Source organism: Aplidium turbinatum, chromosome 5 (assembly GCF_918807975.1).
Source record: "Aplidium turbinatum chromosome 5, kaAplTurb1.1, whole genome shotgun sequence".
Taxonomy (NCBI): Eukaryota; Metazoa; Chordata; class Ascidiacea; order Aplousobranchia; family Polyclinidae; genus Aplidium; species Aplidium turbinatum.
In genome coordinates, this window is record NC_137476.1 from 14,708,634 (window position 1) to 14,722,403 (window position 13,770).

The window sequence follows — 13,770 nt, forward strand, 5'->3', positions numbered from 1 at the left end:
TTGTGTAACGGCAAAAGTGTACAGTTTGTGTAAGGGTGATCCGGTGTTAGCACAGTACTGTGTGGTAAAGGCAAACCTGTAGGCCTATAGTTTATAATGGCAATCCGGTGTTGCAATGGTACAGTACAGTTTGGTAAGGTGTTGGCACAGTACAGCCGATATTGGCACAGTACAGTTTGGTAAAGGCAACACTGTACACTGTAGCTACAGTTTGGTTGCAAATTATTGGCTTGTTTTTGTGTTGATTTGGCTCTTTTGGGCTTGTTTTTTAGATTCACTTGCTTGTTTTCAAAAACCAACCTGGCATCACTGGTTTTCAGTTTACTACTAACGGGAACACACTTCGCGTGCGAGGTAAACCAGGTGGCTACATTCGTGCGTGGTAGAGAGAGAGAAAAATCAAACTTTTGAGAAAGCTTGCAGCCGAGTTTAGCTGTTTGTCGTGTGATTTGCGTTGTATGCTACAGTAGAAACTCCTGCCGCGTTCCACGCATAATGCCTTTGGCCAACGCAACTGTTCAGTTGGCGCTCCCACTTTGTTTACTTGCTTGTTATGTTGAGGCTACCAGCTCAGTGGCCGAGTGGTTTCGCCTTCGGCTCTGGTGCTGGTAGATCTGAGATCGATTCCAGGTCGGGTCAAACCGCAGACTTTAAAAACGGTACCGATTGTGTTCTATCCTGCATAGCGCAGTGAGAATGAATCGGGTAATAATGTGATAACATCGTAAACCTGATACAAACTAAAAATGAGCCCTGTCGCTAAAAGACCTTAGCTGTTGTAGAGCGACAATAAATAAAACCATAACATTATTATTATTATTATTATGTTATGTTGAGGTGCGGTTCAGGTTGATAATTTTATTGTCTGAAGTACTAAGCTTAATTCATTTGTTTATATTTATTTAGATGTTCCATTTAGTTTGTTAAAGCTAATAAATTATAAGCTTGCGTAATAAAGTATGTATTAGTTTACGGCAATTTAACGAACTAATTGAAGATGGATAGCAAGTTTATAAAGCCCAGTTTGTTCAGCGCTGATCCCAACTCTAGTCAAGCTAGTAAAGAGTGGAAACATTGGCATCGAACATTCGCGAATTTTTTGCAGCATTTCCAGCTGAACCAGAGATCAGTGATGACGATGAACTGCGATGTTTGATCGCCCACGTTGATAAGGATGTTTACGATTACATCAGTGAATGTAATACTTAAGACCTTGCAATAAGAACGTTAGAAAGATTATACGTGAAACCAAATAATCTCATATTTGCCAGATATTTGCTAATGACGTACAAACAACAGGCAGAACAGTCATTAGATGATTACGTATTAAACTTGAAGCGGCTATCTCGAGATTGCAATTATAAAGCCGTAACCGCGGAAGTTTGCCGCAATGAAGCGATTCGTGACGCTTTTATATCAGGGATATTGTCTGCATCAATACATTGGGAGGATAACGTGACACAGTCATGCCTTCTAAACACCTTGCTTTTAAGGTGAGTGGGCGTCGTTAGCAGTAGCAAAGTGCGCCTTTCTACGACAAGTTCCATGTCGCCCTTCTCACGCCATCACGGCTGGACTGAATAATAATGTTTTTGTTTGTCGTATCCAGGCTTACACCCGGTGGTTGAAGATTTAGATTAAGTGGACGGGAAGGCAAGGAAGCCAATCTTCGTGTCCACCTTCAGGCATGCCTTTAAGTGTCCTGCCACAGACACAGCCGCATGCTCGAGCGGTGTCGAACCGGCGCCCTTTCGATTGCCGTTCCTGGGTTCTCACCACTCGGCTATGCAGCCGACTAATAATGGTTTTGATGCATGATTCTGTAAACATTACTTATTCTGAGACAATAAAATATCTGCTTTTACAGGTGCTGTTATGCGAACACCAAACTTGGATGGTGCCACTGAAAGTGCCATAGAAAAATGTATCAGCACTTGGATGCGAAATTTTAATGACCGCGAAGGGGGACGGAAAAGACGAACCGTCGGTTGCTCATATGTTCAATAAATTTTCACATAAGAATTTTCTTGTTTCTGTTTGAAAGTACGGGTTAGGGTTACTGATGCAGGCTTGGTGATGGCATTGTATATGCCTGTACATTTGTAGGTATTGGCATGGTGTAGGCGCAGGCATGGTATGTTTTAGAGGTACAGGCAGATAAATGGCATTGCCCTGGCCCATTATTGGCATCGTATAGTGATATTCGCTGAGTAATGGCATTGTACAGGCCAGAACGAGGGTGTAAGGTACAAATACCGGTTAGGTAATGGCATCGTGCCGGCAACTGTAGTAATACTGTATCGGCCCAGAATAGAACTTGTTTGCATTTTCTTACCGGGCCTGTATAGATTACTGTATCGTGCCAATAAAGGGACCCGATATAACACCGCATTGGCCCTATACCGGCACGATTAAGGTGTGTTAACTGAGGTATGACAAAGCGTCGTTTAAAATGGATACTCTTATGGCTGGTCAGAAACCTACTTGTGCTGACCTTGTTAAACTCAACATTCAGTCGTTAGAGACGAATGAACTGTTTTGTGATGTAACTTAGGTGGTTAACCCAGCTTGGGCTGACGATGTTAAAACTTTACCGCATAAGCAGGATTTAAGTGGTTTCCGTCATTTTCATGACGTGAATATGTTTCATTTGAACGATTGTAGTACTGTAGATGTACTGATTGGCAACGACAACGCTTATTTGATGTGGGCTAAAGAAGAGCGTGTTGGTGAGAATCGTAGTGAACCACATGCTTTGCTCACTCCTCTCGGTTGGTTGGCTTGTGGTGGTAAGTCACCCTTAGATGAAAGCGTTGCTAACGTGTGCAGAGTGCAGACGTCTTTAGAGTCGGATGTCATCTCTGGCTTTCAGCGTAAAATTGAGTCTCGTGATATGGAAATAGCAGACCTGAATAAAGTCATTCAGGATTTGACCTTGCAAAATGAAACCTGTGAATTGTCTCGCAATGACATTTTGGCTAGAGAACCTGTTGAACCGAATATTGAGTTGAGAGATGGTCGATTTGAGATACCTGTACCGTTGAAGGAAGATATTGATTTACCTAACAATTTTGTGTTGGCGTCAGATAGAGCTGCTGCTTTAAGGAAGAAGGCTTTAAAACAACCTGAACTTCGTGATTTCTATACTGACACCACGAAGGATCTTAAATCTAATGGCTATATTGAGCGTGCTAGTGAAGCAGAAAATGTAAAGGGATTTGAATGGTATTTACCATACTTTGTGACGTCACAATTAAAAAAGCATTGTTTACGATGGCAAGTCTGAATTTCGAGGAACTTGTGTTAATGATGTAATGTTTTCGTGTCCTGATTTGTTAAACCCTCTGGTAGATGTCTTGGCTAGATTTCGGCTGAGTAGATTTGGTTTCGTGGCCGATATGACCAAGTACTTTTTTCACATTTTGGACTTTTCAATTCGTAAGCCCAATTTTATTGAACTGCTTACGTACACAGGCAATGCCGTTCGGATCGTGAACGAACGCCCTTTGGTACCTTTGAGTGACAACCCTAGGGATTTTACTGTCATCACCCCTGCCTCACTTTTGACCCCATACTTAGACCCATACTGTGCTGTTGAGAAACCACATGATCGTGACCAATTAAGAAGGGATTATCGATTCAATTTGTCACTTTCTCAGCAGTTTTGGAGTAAATGGATAGATTTTTACTTGCCAGGTCATCAGGGCCGGAAAAAATGGCTAAAAATGGCCGAGAATTTGGAACCTGGTCAACTTGTAGTGGTGAGTTCTCTCCAAGACATTGGTAAACGTGAAGCATCAACTTGGGAGGGTGCATGAGGTAGTTCCACAAATTAGGAAAGGGAAGCCTGTGGTTCGTAGAGCTAAAGTTGCCGTCTGCAACTATGATGAGAGTACGGGGAAAGCGAAAGTAGACTACGTGTTGAGGGATATTTCGTGCCTCGCTCAAGTAAAGAACACCTAAGTGTTAGGGCTTGAGCCTGGTTTTGTCTGCGGTGGCCGACACTTGTCTGAGTCCAGAGCAGTCGGTTATTATCGCAACCATTGTACATAGCGTCATTTTAGCGTGTACCTATGGTACCAATTTCATGTATCGTCGTGTATTATTCTTATTGTTGTTCATTCTTTGCATGCCCTTTGTATTTACGTATTAACTTAAACGTGAGTGATTCAAACAATTTGTGTATATATCGTGTGTTTTTATTCATTGGCTCAAAATTGTCCTTAAATTCTTTTTTAGTTATGCCATGTTAGACTGTCATAACTAGGGGTCGCTATGTTACGGACAATTTTCACCAAATCAAACGTCATATAAAAACCGTTCAGGTCTACTGAATCTTAGCTGGCATCTTACGTCATGGAAATTGCTAGAAAATGTCCAAATATTGCACCATCGATTGTAAGACCTGATGAAACATTGCATCATCGCCTTTCAACACCTTTCGACGACGACGACGACGAACACCTGTTTGAATTGCGTGACAATGTCTTTCATTATTGCGTCACAGTTACTGTGTACGTGAGTTTGAGATATCGCAAAATATTCTAGTCATTCGTAAAATGGTTGCTTGAAAGTTGGTCGCAAATTTAACTGTTTGCTTAGTGCTTGTCAGCTGGATAAAATTTCCGTCTTTTCTCCAAGTAATTTGTATTGTAGTGACAAGTTTTTAGTGGTGTATCGCGTTGCACTCCATTTTTGACAGCTTTGAAGCTATTTTTACAGAAATACAATTTTGAAAAGACGTTTCGGAAGAGTGTTTCTTTTTCGGTCATTACATACAGACGAACGGATTCGGGAATCTTATGTTACAATTTTCCCACGAAGAGATTATGGTTTACCCGGGGATATAGTGAGCTCGGGATACCAAATCACGTGACCTCGCGAGAGCACTTCTGCGCACAGTAGTGTCACTGTTTGGCAAGTATTCAAAGTTTAAACAGGGCTGTTGGTGGTTGGCTGCACGTTGAAGACTAGTTAGTAATGAAGTTTAGTTGTGCAATAGGGACAGAAAGGCTAATGAACGTCTTTTGCATGCTGGTTTTCTGTAGGCTATCTGCAAATACACATTTAAATACTTTACAAGTGGATTTAGACTAGGTTTATAAGACATTACGGTATTTTGTATTGTCCATTGAAGCAAATTTGTGTGATCAGTGTTGTTTTCCTGTGCAAAGTGGAATAATAAGAAACAAAACAGGCAGTTCTGAGGTTATTAAGGTTTATTTTTTGTATTAAAAACATGACTGAGGTCTGAGGATACTTTTTATACAAATGATTAGTTTGTGGGCTTACGGTACATTGGATATGTAGCCTTGTCATTGTAGTGAGAGCTTTCAAGAGTTAATTTGTCAGAACAAGAGCTAGTAGTAAGAGTATGGGTTAATTTCAATACATCACACCATCCATACACTGACTAGTATCATTGACTAATCCAATGTAGCTTTGTGTATATTAAATTGTGCTAGGCCATAGGCAGGTGAAGCAGTTGCCCAGGGCTCTATCATCAACAAAGTCACTAATTTTGGCAAAAATGTATGTAATTAAGCAATGTTTGGGAAACTACAAAACTAGTACAATCTGATAAAGTAGGCTATGTTAATTTGTAGGCTCAACTCCATAACAGGATAGCAATATTTGCACCCACAGACATGAAATCATTTGTAAACCTTTGTGCATCTGCCCAAAATAGAAATTGCAAAAACCTGTAAACATACTGAATAGGCCTACACTTTTTGCTACTTCATGTCCACCTGAAGAATTGTTTACTTGATTAAAAATGTTAAAAATTTTCAATCACTCCTTTATGAAACAGAAACATTTCTTCTGTTTAGGCATAAGAAATATATATTATGGAAAGACCATGTTTTAGAGAAAATTGACATGCAGCTCTGCTCATCAGTTTTGAATACCGTATATACTTTGTTTGCTTAATACTAGCTAATACATAATGATACTTTGTTAATATCATGCTGACCATAGTTATTTTTTTATTTTAAATGACGAAGGTCTTAGTAGTCTACTGCATAACAGACAGAGTGAGTTACGTAAAGTGCAGAGTTGGCCAGTTTTGCAGTAGCTGTAGTTGTAATATACGCTAGCATATTCTTAAACTCAGTCGATGGCTGTTTTGGTATTTGGACACTTTCATTAAAATTGCACACATTTTTACCCCCTAAAGTGACTTTGTACGGATATAGCTGTAGGCCTAGGCTATAATATGAAGTACCGTACATCGGGTGCAACCTAGTTCGTACCCTGAACAGTTCGTACCCTCAGTTCGCACCCTGAAAAGATCGAGAGAAAAATTAAAAAAAGCCGAAGTTGCTGATCGCAGTTTAATAGCACAAAGCCGAAGTGGCTGATCGTAGTTTCCGCAAACAACTCGAGGATTAGGGTTAGCGGAAACTGCGGAAAAATGTTTGCGGAAACTGCGATCAGCGAGGGTTAGGGTTAGAGATAAGGATGTGCCGATTAATCGGCAGGTATCGGCAATTTTCGGAAAATCGGCATCGGAATCGGCATTGGAAAAAATTGCAGATTCTTTATCAAAGTTTCCTAATCAAAAGTAGCGCGAGCGCGTGGAAATACCGATCAAAGTACGGCTTCTTTGAACAACCGCATCAGCATCAACTAGCATTCGGAGAGCGGCAGTCTAAATTATGACGATTGTCCGCCATTTTGTAAACTCTTGTTTAGTAGGCACGAGATCAAAATACTTTCTTTCTTTGAAATGACGAAAAATGTTCAAAGAGAAAATCAGACCAGATAAAATATAAAAGTTGAATGATTACACAACGGTTAGAAGTTAAAGGAGAAATGGATTATTACGTAAGTTATTAGCTTGCAGTATGCGAGGCGCTAAAAGCAAGAAGAGAAAAAGCGAGGGAGTATAAACTGCAAAGAAAATGAGAGCAACTGTCTGAAAGATTCAAAACGCTGTTAGAAAAAAACAAAGGGCGTCAATGGAAAACAACGTGTGAACTGTGAAGTTGCAAGTTATATCTTTTCAGACGCTGAATTGCAGTGAATTAATCTTGTCACTTACATGGCCACCTAAAGATACGGCCTGATTTGTCACATTTTGCAGAAATTTCCAGGTTTTTCTAACTTTGGGCGAACGTTTAAATAAATTTTTTTTAAAATTAGATTTTTACGCTTTCTTTATTCTTTTCCCCAGATGACACAATAAATTTTAACATCCTCACATGTTGAAAAACAAAGAAAATTTGATTTTGAAGATTTTAGTCAGACTGTTAATTTTCAATAACAGTCTGATTTTGCGTTTTTCAACTTACTTTTTCTCATTTGCTATTGCTTCCCCAAGGCAACAAAAAAGTTTTATGTCATTAGGAAACCGCAAAAAGTAAAAACATCTCAAACAATGTCAGTCAAGCACTAGCAGTAGCTGTAATCAAAATCTGCAAAATGTGACAAATCAGGCCGCATCTCCAGGTGGCCATGTCACTTAGTAAACACGTGAAAAAAGATTACCTCGTTTGCGCAATAATCACTCGATTGTTTGTTCAACCCATGAAACGGGCTATGTTACAGCCAAATGCTGTCCCAGCTCTAGTCGGCAAAATTTGGGAGTTTTCTTTGATCTGTGGAATATACCTTAATGCAGACATTTTTAGTTGATGTTATTGCATTTTAATTTACGTGCCTTTAATTTTGAATATTAAAAAGCGGAAATGTTCTTTGTAATTATTGTTTAATCGTTGTAAAATTCGTAGTCACTGAAAGTTGCTTAATGTTAATTTACTAAGCAGAGAGAAGTGAACTCCAAGTATAGGCCTATTACGCTTAATGCGTTCAACAAACAATCGTGTGATTGCGCAAACGTAATCAAACCATCTACCCAGTAATCTTCACGTGTTTGCTAAGCAACAAGAGGTGTCTGCAACTCTGCGTTCGAAAACAATAGTAATTTCTTCACAAGATGTTTTTCTTTTTTCGCCTATTGATGCACTTTGAATGCAAGGCTGGTGTGCTACTTTTTTAAAGGTTTTTGTATATTCAATACCGCTGCGTTCATTTTCTTTTACACTCTAGTCTTTTTCTCTTCTTGTTTCTGGCACCTTCTTGATTCTTGAATTCTGCGAGAAAAATACTGCAAACCGCACAAGATTATATTTTGCACACTGCATTAAGCTACGTTTATTTTGCACTCTGTGAGCAATGGCGATTTTTCTCTTTTCACTGATTTCCGCGACAAATAAAGCGCGTGTCTATCACCACTTTGTAGCGCGCAAGAAGTAAACAACTACCGTAAAAAATCACGCTGTCTAGAGCAGACGACAAAGTGAACGCTTTTAGACACTTCAAAGGCAGCAACTTGTAACAAAATCGCAACCACTTGTAAAGCGCCAACTATAAAAAGCAGCATTAATCATTTAACCAAAGAATCGGAATCGGCAAATATTTAACCGTATCTGTTACTGGCGTAGACCTTATGGTCTCGCCCTCTGCTAATTCAGCAATTTCACATAGAAGCAGTGACGCTAGAAACCTGAGATTTCTTGACTTTTACTTTTTTTTCTTGCCCCAACTTTTAATCTCGATTATGTTGGTATCGGATAATTGTGAAGTTCACAATAAACATTTTGTCACAGCCAGTTATGAAATGCAAGAAACTTGCTGAAATTCAATAGCTTGATTGACAGTTTACTATTAGCGTGCGGTTTCATTTTGTGTTTATCACTGATAATGATTGAGTTTATTTCCTTAGCTTGCGGAAAACGCTTTCAGCCATGCAAGTCAATGAAGAGGTTACGTTGATTTAACATCTACTAATGTCAAATTTACCTAAGATGAGATTTTTGACTAAGGAATTTCGCTATCGCCTATCCAAGTCGAAAATAATTGCTACAGGGTTATGTACAATTATTCGGCATTACTTGACGTGGAATCAACGTAAAGATGGACACCAACCCATTAGTTACTTTCACATATGGCATTTTATGACAGTTCAGACGTTCACGCTGCATGAAGAGAGACCGCGCTTCGAATGAGTCATTCTTTGCTGGCAGACATCAATTAGGAAAGTAATTTGTTATTCGGGCAAATTGCTTTGTAGTGCAAAAAGTGCATGGAATACTGTTTGCACAGAAACGTAAAAATTAAATTAATGAAATTCTGTGTTCAAGGCAAAAAGACTTTCAAAATAAAATGTGAACTGAGAAATTTGACCAAGAAATGGCGAAAATATGTCAAAAATCGAGTCTTTATCACCTTTTTTACCTAAAATACACAATCACGAATATATTTTGCGAAATAAATTGATTGAAGTGATAGATAAGGCTTTTGACCAACGGCATACTTTTTCTCGTTGTTATTTGATATAAGCCGACGGAGTAATTAGCAATAAGAGAGACGTAGACCTGATGGTCTCGGCCAGTGACTCTTGCCGCCAAAAGGAAGCAGTGATAGATACGGTTAAGAATCGGCATCGGCAAAAATTCTGTAATCGGCACATCCCTAGTTAGAGAGCATAGATTACTCGATGGTAAGAGTTAGGGTAAGCGGAAACTGTGGTTAGCGGAAACTGCGGAAAAATGTTTGCGGAAACTGCGATCAGCGAGGGTTAGGGTTAGAGCATAGATTACTCAATGGTTAGGGTAAGGGTTAGCGGAAACTGCGGTTAGTGGAAACTACTGAAAAATGTTTGCGGAAACTGCGATCAGCAAGGGTTAGGGCAGTGGTTCCCAACCTTTTTGACCTTGCGGCACCCTATCAAAGAGATAAATAGTTTGCGGCACCCTGGCAAAACTGAATCAATTTTATGAGGTTTCTGTATTTCAAATAACTGTATGAAATGACACAGAATGAGTTGTACAGTAGCCTATAGTGTGCATAAATAACTGTATTTATTTAAAAGTCAGTGTGAAACTTGGGCTTGACTTCTTGCACAAAGTCCCTTAATATCTGGGGACACATTCGATAAAGCCACCCGCATTTCTTCCTCGACTATAAACAGCAGTCGTTCTCGTTTTTTAGTTTTTATGTTCGTTAATACGGAAAATCCACTTTCACATAGGTATGACGTGGAAAACTGCAGCAAGCAAAAGCTTATAATAGCTTTCTTTCCAACGCAAAGATATTCATTTTGAATTTTTATCCAGAACTGGTCGAGAGGCATCTGCTTATGCATAAGCTTAAAATTTCCATTGTTACAAATGTCAATTAATTCTTCTTTTTTAAGATTCAAAACAATATGAGAGTCCAATAAAAATGGATTTCTTGATTTCTTCGCAAAATAAAATCATGAAACCTGGCAATAATGATGAGTTTCAAACGTTTTTATGGAAAGAACAGCAACGAGTCAAAATATCTTTCACGCTGTTTTTCCTTTAAGCGAGAAAACAAAGGCATACCGCAGATTATGGGCCGCAGTATTGCAATATCTCAATTATCTCGCGGCACCCTTGAGCATGGAAATTGGCACCCCAGGGTGCCGCGGCACCCCGGTTGGGAACCACTGGGTTAGGGTTAGAGCAGAGTCACTATATACATAGTCTGGAAAGTCTTTTGCGGTCCCACGAATTACCCATAAGTACCCATAAGCACCATAAGTACCCATAAGCCCCATAAGTCGCGTCGAATTACCCATAAGTACCCATAAGTCGCGTCGAATTACCCATACGCCCCATAAGTCGCGTCGAATTACCCATAAGCCCCATAAGTCGCGTCGAATTACCCATAAGCCCCGTAAGTCGCGTCGAATTACCCATAAGCCCCATAAGTCGCGTCGAATTACCCATAGGCACCATAAGTAGCATTGAATTACCTAGAAGTAACGTCGAATTACCCATAAGCCTGTATAGTGTAGAGTGTAGTCTATAGCCGTCTAGAAGCCTAGTAGTCGGTTGCATAGCCGAGTGGTGAGGAGCACTGGCTGGGCGTTCCAAAATATAGTTCTACACCGCTCAAGAGCAGGACACTTGAAGGCATGCCTAAAGGTGGACACAAAGATTGGCTTCGTTGCCTTCCCGTCCGCTTATGTGTAATCTGCAGTTTGCTGCAGCAGATGGAGTGTTTTGTCCGATAAAATACCTTAACATTGGACAATTTTCCCTATGAACCAGGTGACTGCAGCATAGCAATCGTTCTCGCACTCAGCCAAAGACTTAATTCTTGCTTTAAACTTGATAATTAAAGAAAAAAAAGAATAATGGCAAGGGTGGGAATCAAACCCGTGTCACCAAATTCAATAGCCTTTGCCTTTACCACTCAGCCACGCAAGAGCTCGAGAAATCTTCGCTTAATTTGTTTATATGCGTAATGTTTCGAGAACGCTCACAATATTATCAGTTTAGTTTGTTTTTATTTCTGACCATCACAACGAAAAAACAATACACGACAAACTTAGCACAGATCTATAAAAGGTAGAAGCGACAAAACGCGGACGTTATAACGTGCACAATACCAAAGCCTGCAGATTACATATACGCTGACATGAGGCGTAAGTAATTCCACGTTGCTTATGGGTAATTCGACACGACTTATGGGCCTTATGGGTAATTCGACTCGCGTCGAATTACCCATAAGTCGCGTCGAATTACCCATAAGCAACGTGGAATTACTTACGCCTTCATGTCAGCGTATATGCAATCTGCAAGTCGCTGTTGCGACTTGCGATCGTGTCACTTAAACTGATTGTCCTGCTTTGGTATCATGCACGTTATAACGTCCGCGTTTTGTCGCTTCTACCTTTTATAGACCTCTGCTAAGTTTGTCGTATATTGTTTTTTCGTTGTGATGGTCAGAAATAAAAACAAACTAAACTGATAATATTGTGAACGTTCTCGAAACATTACCCATATAAACAAATTAAGCGAAGATTTTACGAGCTCTTGCGTGGCTGAGTGGTTAAGGCAAAGGCTTTTAAATTTGGTAACACGGGTTTGATTCCCACCCTTGCCATTATTCTTTTTTTTCTTTAATTATCAAGTTCAAAGCAAGAATTAAGTCTCTAGCTGAGTGCGAGAACGATTGCTATGCTGCAGTCACCTGGTTCATAGGTCTATAAATGGTAGAAGCGACAAAACGCGGACGTTATAACGTGCATGATACCAAAGCAGGACAATCAGTTTAAGACAAACAAACAAACAAACAAGTTACACGATCGCAAGTCGCAACAGCGACTTGCAGATTACATATACGCTGACATGAAAGCGTAAGTAATTCCACGTTGCTTATGGGTAATTCGACGCGACTTATGGGTAATTCGACCCGAGTCGAATTACCCATAAGCTCCATAAGTCACGTCGAATTACCCAAATGCCCCATAAGTAGGGTTGCCAGATATTTTTCCTCAAAATAGTGAACATTTTGAAAGCGCGTGACCGCATCCTCAATGTTCTCAAAGCAGTGGCGTAGCCAGGAATTGTGAAAGGGGGAGGGGTTGACGGCCGGCGGGCGAGGCCCGACGGCGTCTTCGCCAAAGGCGACACCCAGTGGCGGGAGGTCTGGGGGCCTCCCCCAGAAAATTTTGAAAAATGACTTTGAATTTGGTGCATTCTGAGAGCATTTTCAACCAAAATGTGGGTATAAATATTCCTGTAAAATGGTGCTGTCTGGTGGCATAGCAAAAGGATAAGATCATTATTTCTTGGGCATTTTTCGGTAATAGAGCTATGTCTCTATGTTTTCTTGTTGCTAATTCCCAGCTGAGATATTTAAATGTTTGGTATTGGCAAAACTCGCTCTTTTAATGCAGTTTCGTTTAAAATTAGGCAAACTTTGTTTTGAGGCATAGAGACTGAAAGCATCATTCTCAATATGTCACACGCGTGACAAAGGGGGGGGGGAGGGGGGGTAGTAACCCCCAAAACACTTCCCCTTGGCTACGCCACTGCGCTCATCTGTCCATATGTTACCCATAACACTGAAAATTCTCTCAACATTGGCATTAAATACAGGGATAGACATTGTATACTGGACAAATTTTAACAATTTAGGTACAGTTTCTTACAAACTAAACTGATAATATTGTGAGCGTTCTCGAAACATTAGCCATATAAACAAATTAAGCGAAGATTTTACGAGCTCTTGCGTGGCTGAGTGGTTAAGGCAAAGGCTACTGAATTTGGTGACACGGGTTTGATTCCCACCCTTGTCATTATTCTTTTTTTTCTTTAATTATCAAGTTTAAAGCAAGAATTAAGTCTTTGGCTGAGTGCGAGAACGATTGCTATGCTGCAGTCACCTGGTTCATAGGGAAAATTGTCCAATGTTAAGGTATTTTATCGGACAAAACACTCCATCTGCTGCAGCAAACTGCAGATTACACATAAGCGGACGGGAAGGCAACGAAGCCAATCTTTGTGTCCACCTTTAGGCATGCCTTCAAGTGTCCTGCTCTTGAGCGGTGTCGAACTATATTTTGGAACGTCCAGCCCGTGCTCCTCACCACTCGGCTATGCAGCCGACTACTAGGCTTCTAGACGGCTATAGACTACACTATACAGGCTTATGGGTAATTCGACGTTACTTCTATGTAATTCAATGCTACTTATGGTGCCTATGGGTAATTCGACGCGACTTATGGGGCTTATGGGTAATTCGACGCGACTTACGGGGCTTATGGGTAATTCGACGCGACTTACGGGGCTTATGGGTAATTCGACGCGACTTATGGGGCTTATGGGTAATTCGACGCGACTTATGGGGCTTATGGGTAATTCGACGCGACTTATGGGGCTTATGGGTAATTCGACGCGACTTATGGGTAATTCGACGCGACTTATGGTGCTTATGGGTACTTATGGG